Source organism: Sapajus apella, unplaced genomic scaffold (genome assembly GCF_009761245.1).
Source record: "Sapajus apella isolate SASKATOON/1434 unplaced genomic scaffold, GSC_monkey_1.0 scaffold36, whole genome shotgun sequence".
Lineage (NCBI taxonomy): Eukaryota > Metazoa > Chordata > Mammalia > Primates > Cebidae > Sapajus > Sapajus apella.
The window spans coordinates 35,511,456-35,519,905 of record NW_022436976.1 but is presented as its reverse complement, the minus strand read 5'-3'; the positions used below and the strand labels follow the sequence as shown (position 1 = coordinate 35,519,905).

The 8,450-nt window shown below is 48.5% G+C and overlaps 1 pseudogene; it reads left to right on the top strand.

Annotated features, from left to right (window-relative positions):
- The first annotated feature begins 3,638 nt into the window (after positions 1-3,638).
- On the top strand, positions 3,639-5,041 carry LOC116563726 (annotated as a pseudogene).
- The last annotated feature ends 3,409 nt before the right edge of the window (positions 5,042-8,450 follow it).

Genomic DNA, 8,450 nt, shown 5'->3' with positions numbered 1-8,450 from the left:
GTTGCAGAGCGGTAGAATATCCCAACTCCAGGGGACCTCAGGGTTTCCCCCTAGAGGCCAGCTGAGAGTGAGCCAGCTCCAGCACCCACCCTCACCCCATGCAGCTCTTCATGCTCCAAAATCCCAGGCAAAAGGCATCTGTCACCAAAACAAGTGGCCCGCCTTTCCAGTGGGTAGCAAGAGCTGGGAACAAATGGTGTTTTGTCTAAACAATTGTTTCCAACAGCAATTCGTTTTCCAGGATGGCTTTTTTTTTTAATTATGTTGGTTCCCTAATTAGGTTGAGACACAAAAATAATTTCCAATGTACAGATAACAAATGCCTCCATCTAAGGGAATCAGCTGCCCTCAAACTGCCAACCCTGGTGAATCACGACCTGCCAGGGATGGAGGAGCCTCAGAACCAGAGACCACAATGTGGGATCTTAAGAGGAGAAGGTCTTGCAAAAGGTCACACACAAATTAGAGACCACAGACAATGCACTCTTGACTCTGAGTGTAATGTCTGGCTGGTAACTTACTAATATAAATATTATCATTATTGTCATTTCTATTGTTATTATTTTAGAACCAGACAGAGCTAGGCTTGAACTCTGAGCCTCTATTTACTAGTTCTATGCTCCTTTTTAAGCATCAATTTTTTTTATCTGCAAAATGGGTAAATAATTTCCATCATTTCAGGATGATCAAATGAAAAAAAACTATGTAAATTGCCAGGCCCTTGGTAAGAGACCTAACTTTCTTAATTAACATTTACAAATAAGTAGAAAAAGACCCAGAGGAAAAAAATAGCACTGTGTTTAAGAGCACAGATCTACAGCTGGACTGTAGGTATTTGAACCCAGTTTACCGTTTGTGAGCTGTGTGGCCTTAGGCAAGCTACTTACCCTCTAGCACCTCAGTTTCTTCATCCTCCAAATGTGGATGATAATGATTACTATGATAGTGATGATGGTGGTGATAATTTATATGTCATAGTATATGACATATAAATTATCTCATACTATATGAGAATAGATGCATACAGTTAAGTATTACAAAAGTGCTAGCGATTATTAATTCCAATTTTGCCCCACTCCTGCTAGGTCATGAACTCAAGTTTCAAGCTATGAGTCCTGAGCTCCTTCTGGCCTCTGACAACAGCTGCCTAGGCCATGGGACAGAGTGAGGAGAGAGGGGTCTCCCCCAGCTTTCCACCAGCCCTGCCTCAGTTCTGTGCCAGATCTTGCTCTCCCATCTCTCGGTTGTGTGACTTGAGCAAGTCCCCAGGCCTCTCTCTGAGTTTCCTCGCCTCCTCTGTAAAGGGGGTACAATAATTTTTGCCCTCCCACCTTCCAGGTCACAATGAGAACCTGGTGTGAAAATTCTTTGAACGCTGAGCAGGAGTGAAGCAAAATTGAAATTCATAATCGCTAACACTTTTATAATACTTACTGCATACATCTATTCTCATATAGCCCCATGATATATGAATTATCACCACCACAATCCCTATCATAATCATCATCATCCACATTTGGAAGATGGAGAAACTGAGGTGCTAGATGGTAAAATGTGCTAGTGGCTGAAAGTGGACCTACGAGCCACATGAACCAATGTGATGAGTGAGAGCAGATAACTGCACGGCTAGCTCCGAAGGTGGGCAGGAAAAGCAAAGGGTGATAACTTTAACTGAATTGATTTCACCTGTAGGGCCATTAACTTAATGCCTCCCACTTGGTTTGGAGCAAAGCCAAGCCTGGTTACAGCTACTTGCGCCTATTGCCTCTGCTGCACAGAAGATTAGAGAGAAGAGAGCCACAGAGGAGGAGGCCAGTCAGGGTCAGGACTCGGGTAAGATGAGCAAGGTGCCTAGGGTGCAAAATTTAAGGAGGCTCCCACCCTCCAGATTGTGGAAGTGCCTCCTTGGTGCCTCACTTGCCTTATCCTAGCCCTGACCCTGGGATGAAAATAGGCCCCAGCCTGGGGATCAGGACTCCTGTGTTGAGGTCCTGGTTCTGCTACTTACCAGGCAATTATGGAACTGGATTTACATCCTCCCAAAAATAGAGGTGTGTATCCCTACATTCAAGAGTGATGTGAGGACTAGATGAGAGGTGCTGAGCTCACGCAGTAATGGCAGCCTTTAGTGACCACCTGCTCTGCAGATAAGGCGATATGCTCTCTACCTGCTCTCAACGTCAAGGTGGGCTGCGCTCACCAGCCTCCCCTTTACCCCCACTCCATAGCCCAACCTGCTGTTCACTCTCAGTCCAGGCCTCACACCCCCACACAGGCTGCTCTTACCTTCTCTCCAGGCCACGGGGATCCTCCTCTTCTCATACCTGCCTGTCCCAGTCTTCTACCTTTCCTCCTCTAATCACCAAGCTCCTCCTTGCATCCCTGCCCCATTAGCTCCACAGGACACACATGAGCCGCTCTTGCCCGGGAATCATTTTCTGTGTTCTGGCCTCAGATATCCAGCAAGAAGGGTGTTATGGACTTAATTGTGTCCCCCTAGAATCCATTCGTTGAAGCTGTAACCTCCAATGTGACTTCATTTAGAAATAGGACCTTTAAGGAGCTAATTAAGGTTAAATGAGGTCATGAGGATAGCACCCTAATCCAATAGGACTAGTATCCTTATAAGAAGAGGAAGAGATGCCAAAAGTTTGCACCCACAGAGAAAAGGCCCTGTGGGGACACAACCAGAAGGTGCCCATCTACAAACCAGGAAGAGAGCCCTCACCAGAAACCAACCCTGATGGCATCTCCATTTTGGACTTGCAGCCTCCTGAACTGTGAGAAAATTAAGTTCTGCAGTTTAAGCCTGTGGTATTCTGTTATGGCAGCCTGCGCAAGCTGATACAAAGGGCCTGTGACACATTTCACATGTGATCTTGGATGGTCATTTCCTTTCTCCAAGACTCTTTCTATAACTGGGAACAGGAGTTAGCATGGCTGGGGGCAAATTAGGAATGTTCTAACAGAGAAAGTGATGCTCAAAACTTACCAGATGCCGGCAGGAAGGGTGAATTCTTTGCTGGGTAGTTTTCCACCAGCAAAGCCACAAATGCTTGAAAGAGCTGAACTGCACTGCCAGGGAAGAAGCTATGTGTGATGAGCCTGAATGGCAGGGCCAGGTTGTGGGGGTCCTGCTAAGCCATGCAAAGGGCTATCTCCTTTCTGAGGGCAGAAAGGAACCACTGAAGAGTTTTGAAGAAGAGAGTGACATGGTCTGTGCTTTAGAAGGGCCACTGTGTCTATTATGTGGGACCTGGATTGGAAAGGCAGGGAGGAAGGTGACTGGAAAGCCCGACAAGGGGTGCTGCAGGAGGAGGGGCATGTGAATGACACCAGGAGACAGAATGGATGGGATGTGCTTGTCTGGATGGGGTCAGGGAGGTTAGGGATGTTGTGTCCCATTCCCTACTCATGCAGTGGCTTGGTGGGCTGGACCGGGGTAGAGAGCGGCTTATGGATGTGAAGGTACTTTCTACATTGGGGGGTTGGAGGGCTGTTTTCCACCCCAACACAAACAAAATGCTAGATACATGATAGATGCTTGAAAAATATTGGCTTGACCAAGAAGCAGCTTATCTGCTCCTTCTGGAATCTCTGCCTGGTTCAGCCCACCTGCCTCCCCTCCTGCCTCCACCATGTCCAGCAAGGTGACCCAGAAGTCCTACAAGGTGTCCACCTCCGGACCCCGGACCTTCAGCAGCCGCTCCTACATGAGTGCGCCTGATACCCGCATCAGCTCCTCAAGCTTCTCCTGAGTGTGCAGCAACAGCAGCTTCGGGGTGGCCTGGGCGGAGGCTATGGTGGGGCCAGTGGCATGGGAGGCATCACCATCATCATGGTCAACCAGAGCCTGCTAAGCCCCCTTAACCATGCACACCCAGGAGAAGGAGTAGATCAAGACCCTCAACAACAAGTTTGCCTCCTTCATAGACAAGGTACAGTTCCTGGGGCAGCGGAACAAGATGCTGGAGACCAAGTGGAGCCTCCTGCAGCAGCAGAAGATGGCTCAGAGCAACATGGACAACATGTTTGAGAGCTACATCAACAACCTTCAGTGGCAGCTGGAGACTCTGGGCCAGGAGAAGCTGACGCTGGAGGCAGAGCTTGGCAATATGCAGGGGCTGGAGAAAAAGTATGAGGATGAGATCAATAAGTGTACAGAGATGGAGAATGAGTTTGTCCTCATCAAGAAGGATGTGGATGAAGCTTACATGAACAAGGTGGAGCTGGAGTCTCACCTGGAAAGGCTGACTGATGAGATCAACTTCCTCAGGCAGCTGCATGAAGAGGAGACCCGGGAGCTGCAGTCCCAGATCTCAGATGTGTCTGTGGTGCTGTTCATGGACAACAGCGCTCCCTGGACATGGACAGCATCATTGCTGTACAAGGAGATCGCCAACCACACAGCCAGGCTGAGGCAGAGAATATGTATCACATCAAGTATGAGGAGGTGCAGACACAGGCTAGGAAGCACAGGGATGACTTGTGGCATGCAAAGACTGAGATCTCCGAGATGAACCGGAATATCAGCCCGCTCCAGGCAGAGCTTGAGGGCCTCACAGGACAGAGGGCTTCCCAGGAGGCCACCATCACAGATGCTGAGCAGCGTGAGGAGCTGGCCATTAAGGATGCCAACGCCAAGCTATCTGAGCTGGAGGCCGCCCTGCAGCAGGCCAAGCAGGACATGGCGCGGCAGCTGTGTGAGTACCAGGTGCTGATGAATGTCAAACTGGCCCTGGACATTGAGATCGCCACCTACAGGAAGCTGCTGGAGGGCGAGGAAAGTCAGCTGGAGTCTGGGATGCAGAACGTGAGTATCCATACGAAGACCACCAGCAACTATGCAGGTGGGCTGAGCTCGGTCTATGGAGGCCTCACAAGCCCCAGCCTCGGCTATGGCCTGGGCTCCAGTTTTGTCTCTGGCATGGGCTCCAGCTCCTTCAGCCACCCCAGCTCCACCAGAGCCATGGTTGTGAAGGAGATTGAGACTCAAGATGGGAAGCTGGTATTTGAGTCCTCTGACGTCCTGCCGAAGTGAACAGCTGCGGCAGCCCCTCCCAGCCTACCCCTCCTGCAGTTGCCCCAGAGCAGGGAGGGATGCCGCTGTGCAGGGGAGCACAGGGGACGGGAGACCCACCTGAGGCTCAGCCCTAGCCCTCAGCCCACCCGGGGGAGTTTACTGCCTGGGAACCCCTACTTGCCCATGCTTCCCGCTACAAAACAATTCAATTGCTTTTTTTGGTTTTTGTTGTTGTTGTTGTTTTATCCAAAATAGAACCTCAGCTAGCTCTGCCAAAAAAAAATACATATATATTGGCTCAATAAATAAATATGAAGAAATGAAATGTTAAGGTTACCACCTTGGTCACACTCTTGGTCTAAAATGGAATCTCAGTTCCCAATAATGAAGCTGGAGATCCCTTCAATTATCTCTTTGACCTTTCAACCAGCCATACCCCAGCAGGACCAGAACCAGAACTCAGATCTTCCTACTCAGGGAACATTTGCTACAGGACTGATGCTTTCCCACTCAATGCCTCATTTAATTCCTGCAACAGCTGTCTGAGGGAGAGGGGATCAGCCCCATCTTAGAGATGAGGAAACTGGGGCTCAGAGAGCCTCAGCAGCTGGTTCCAGGCCACCTTCCTTCACTCCATCCCATGATTTCTTGTTTCCTTGAAGGCTGTGAACTCTTCACCTTTGATAGAGAACAAGAACAAATTCCTGGAAGTCCTCTGCTGCACCATTTGGCTGGAAAATATTTCTTTAAAAAGATATCCTGTCATCTTCTCCCTTTTTCTTCATATTTCAGAGTCTCGGGCTACAGCTCTTAACTTAATCTGCTGGAAAATATAGCCTAGCCATGTATCCTGTCACTCTGATCTGAGGCACAGCTCTCAACCACAAATTATTTCCACTTCTCATTAAGAATATCCATTCATCACTTCCTATCCGGAGCCCAGTTATTCCTCCCTGAAACATATAATTAGAATAAAATTAAAAATTCAGAGTGTCAGAATATTTCCTGGCCTGACCCCTTATTGTTACATGGGGAAACTGAGGCCCAGAGAGGAAAACAGGCCAGCCCAGAATCACATAGCCACTCCAAGGACTTAAACCCCTATCTCCTGACTCCCCCTCCCACTTTCCTCCTACAGTCCTTGTATACTGTAAATGAAATAAAAAACTACATGCAGGTCACCCTTGTCAGTTTGCTGTTTTGTTTGAGATGGATTCTATGTGGTTTCATTATCGAGGTTCTGAGCTGCCCACTGGGCTCTTCCTTCACTCACTTGCTTCTAAAAGGGAAAGAACCATGTAGCAGAAATACACACTAACATGGTGGTGCAAAGACCCCACAGAACAAGAAAAGGTGAGCAGAAAGGGATTTGGAGCAGTTGAAAAAAGGTGGGAGCCAAAGAGCAAAGAAACAAATGTTCTGCTATTTTGAACATCTACTCATCTCAGACACTGCATTACACAAGGTGCGCTCATGTTCTTGTTTAATCCTCGTGTTGACCCTATGAGGAGATTATTAAGACCCCTGTCTTAAAGATTAGCAGATTGAGGCTCAGGGAGAGTAACTTGTCCAAGGTAACTTGGCAGTGGGGTGGAAGGGTTCACAGTCTGTTTAACCCCAAGTCCAGCACTCAGTCTGTTATACCCGGCTCTCCCTGATGCACAGATTATGTGCCCTTGGGTAGGTCTTTTCCCTCGGTGGCCCTCAGTGACCCCATCTAGAAAATGAAACAAGTATAGCTTCATCATTGGAGAGAATCAAGAAAATAGAACAGTAGAGACACTGTTAGAAAGAGGCAAAGGGAGCATTGAGCCTCTCTGCCAACTGAAACCATTAACAGAAAACTCTGCTGATCGGAGCAGAGGTGGGTTTGTGCACGTATCCCGTGCCATCCCCACCCTACCTCCCAGGTGTCCACTTTAATCTGACTCAACCTCTCCCAGGTTGCTCCTTGGCTCTTTAGAATGTCCCCCCCTACCCTCCCTTCCTACCAAGGGTAGGGCCTCTGCTGGGTTTCCTCTTCCCTTCCCTTGGCTCTGAGACTTTTGAGGCCCTCCCTTAATGCCAGCCCAGCAACAGGCTCACAACCTCCCTTCCTGCCAGGGAGGCCAGGACAGGGAAGGGAAAGGGGAAGGGAAGGATCCTTCCCAAAATGCCCTGTGAGCAGAGCCGAGTCATGACCATACTAGGTACTGAAATTTCACAGTCATTCAAGTATGTGTGAGGCCCTATGCAGGGACAGAGAAAAACAAAACTGCAAAAGAAAGAGCATTAACCTATTGAGCCTCAGTTGCCTTATTTGTAAAATGGGCACAGTGTTCCTCATTTAATCCACACACAACCCTATGAGGTAAGTGTAATTGTTAACACCCCATGAAAGTTCTGCCAAATTCATAGGAAGTGCTCAGTACAGTTATATTACACAAAAGCACAATCCCTGCCCTCAAAGAGCTCCCATCTTCGTGAGGAGGTTGTGTACCCAAGAAACAATGTTTGCTACCATTCATTAAACAATTCCTCTTTCCAGGCACTCAATCTGCGGTATTTCTAACCTTCACAGAATCCTGTAAGACAAGTCCTAGCATCTTCCCTTTGGCACTGAGGAAACTCAGGCCCCTAAAAACTTCCTTTGGGTCACTCAACTAGGATTCCAAATATTAATGCCTCCTCTCAGCCCACTCGTTACAAAGTAGAAATGAAGAATCTCCAGAGTTGACGTCCAGGCCAAAGTCTGTATTATTCATCATTAGCTCCTTTGGAGGCCTGAGATTGAGACACTAGAAGAAATCAAGCCAGGAGGAAGTTCTAGCCAGCCAGCTGGGGGCTGGCCCAGAACTGTAAAGGCCTCCAAGGCAAGTGGGCAGCCACGCTGGAGAGTGCCCACTTCATGGAGTTTTTAGAAGAAGCCATTTGGAAGGGCCAAGCTTACCCCCTACAGAGCCTCTGGGAAGGTCTGGCAAGACCTACAAAGAAGCTGGGGCCATACCCAGGTGGCAGAGAATTCGGCCTCACCTGGTGACTGTGAGGATGGAGAGGAAGGGATGGCCTGTCAACAAGCATCCACAGGACTATCCACTTCTTCAACCCTTTGGGGGACATGAGGAAAATGCCTGAAGCCCCGCCCTCCTGGAACTCTCCTCTCTGTGGGAGGGGCCCTAAATTCAGGAGAAGGGAATAAATTATTCTCATAACAACCCCATAATGCAAAAGTGATCATCAATCCTGATTTTCAGATGGGGAAACAAGGCTCTAAGAGGGGAAGCAATTTGCTGCAAGTCACACAGATAATGACACTAAGCCCCTCTAGTGTTTGCCCCTCTGAGCCACGTCACTCATCCCCTCCTTATCCACTTTCTCTTGTTTTTATAAAAGGAGAGGAAGGAACATATGGACCTTCACTGTGGTGTTCCTATAGGCTGGCTGCATG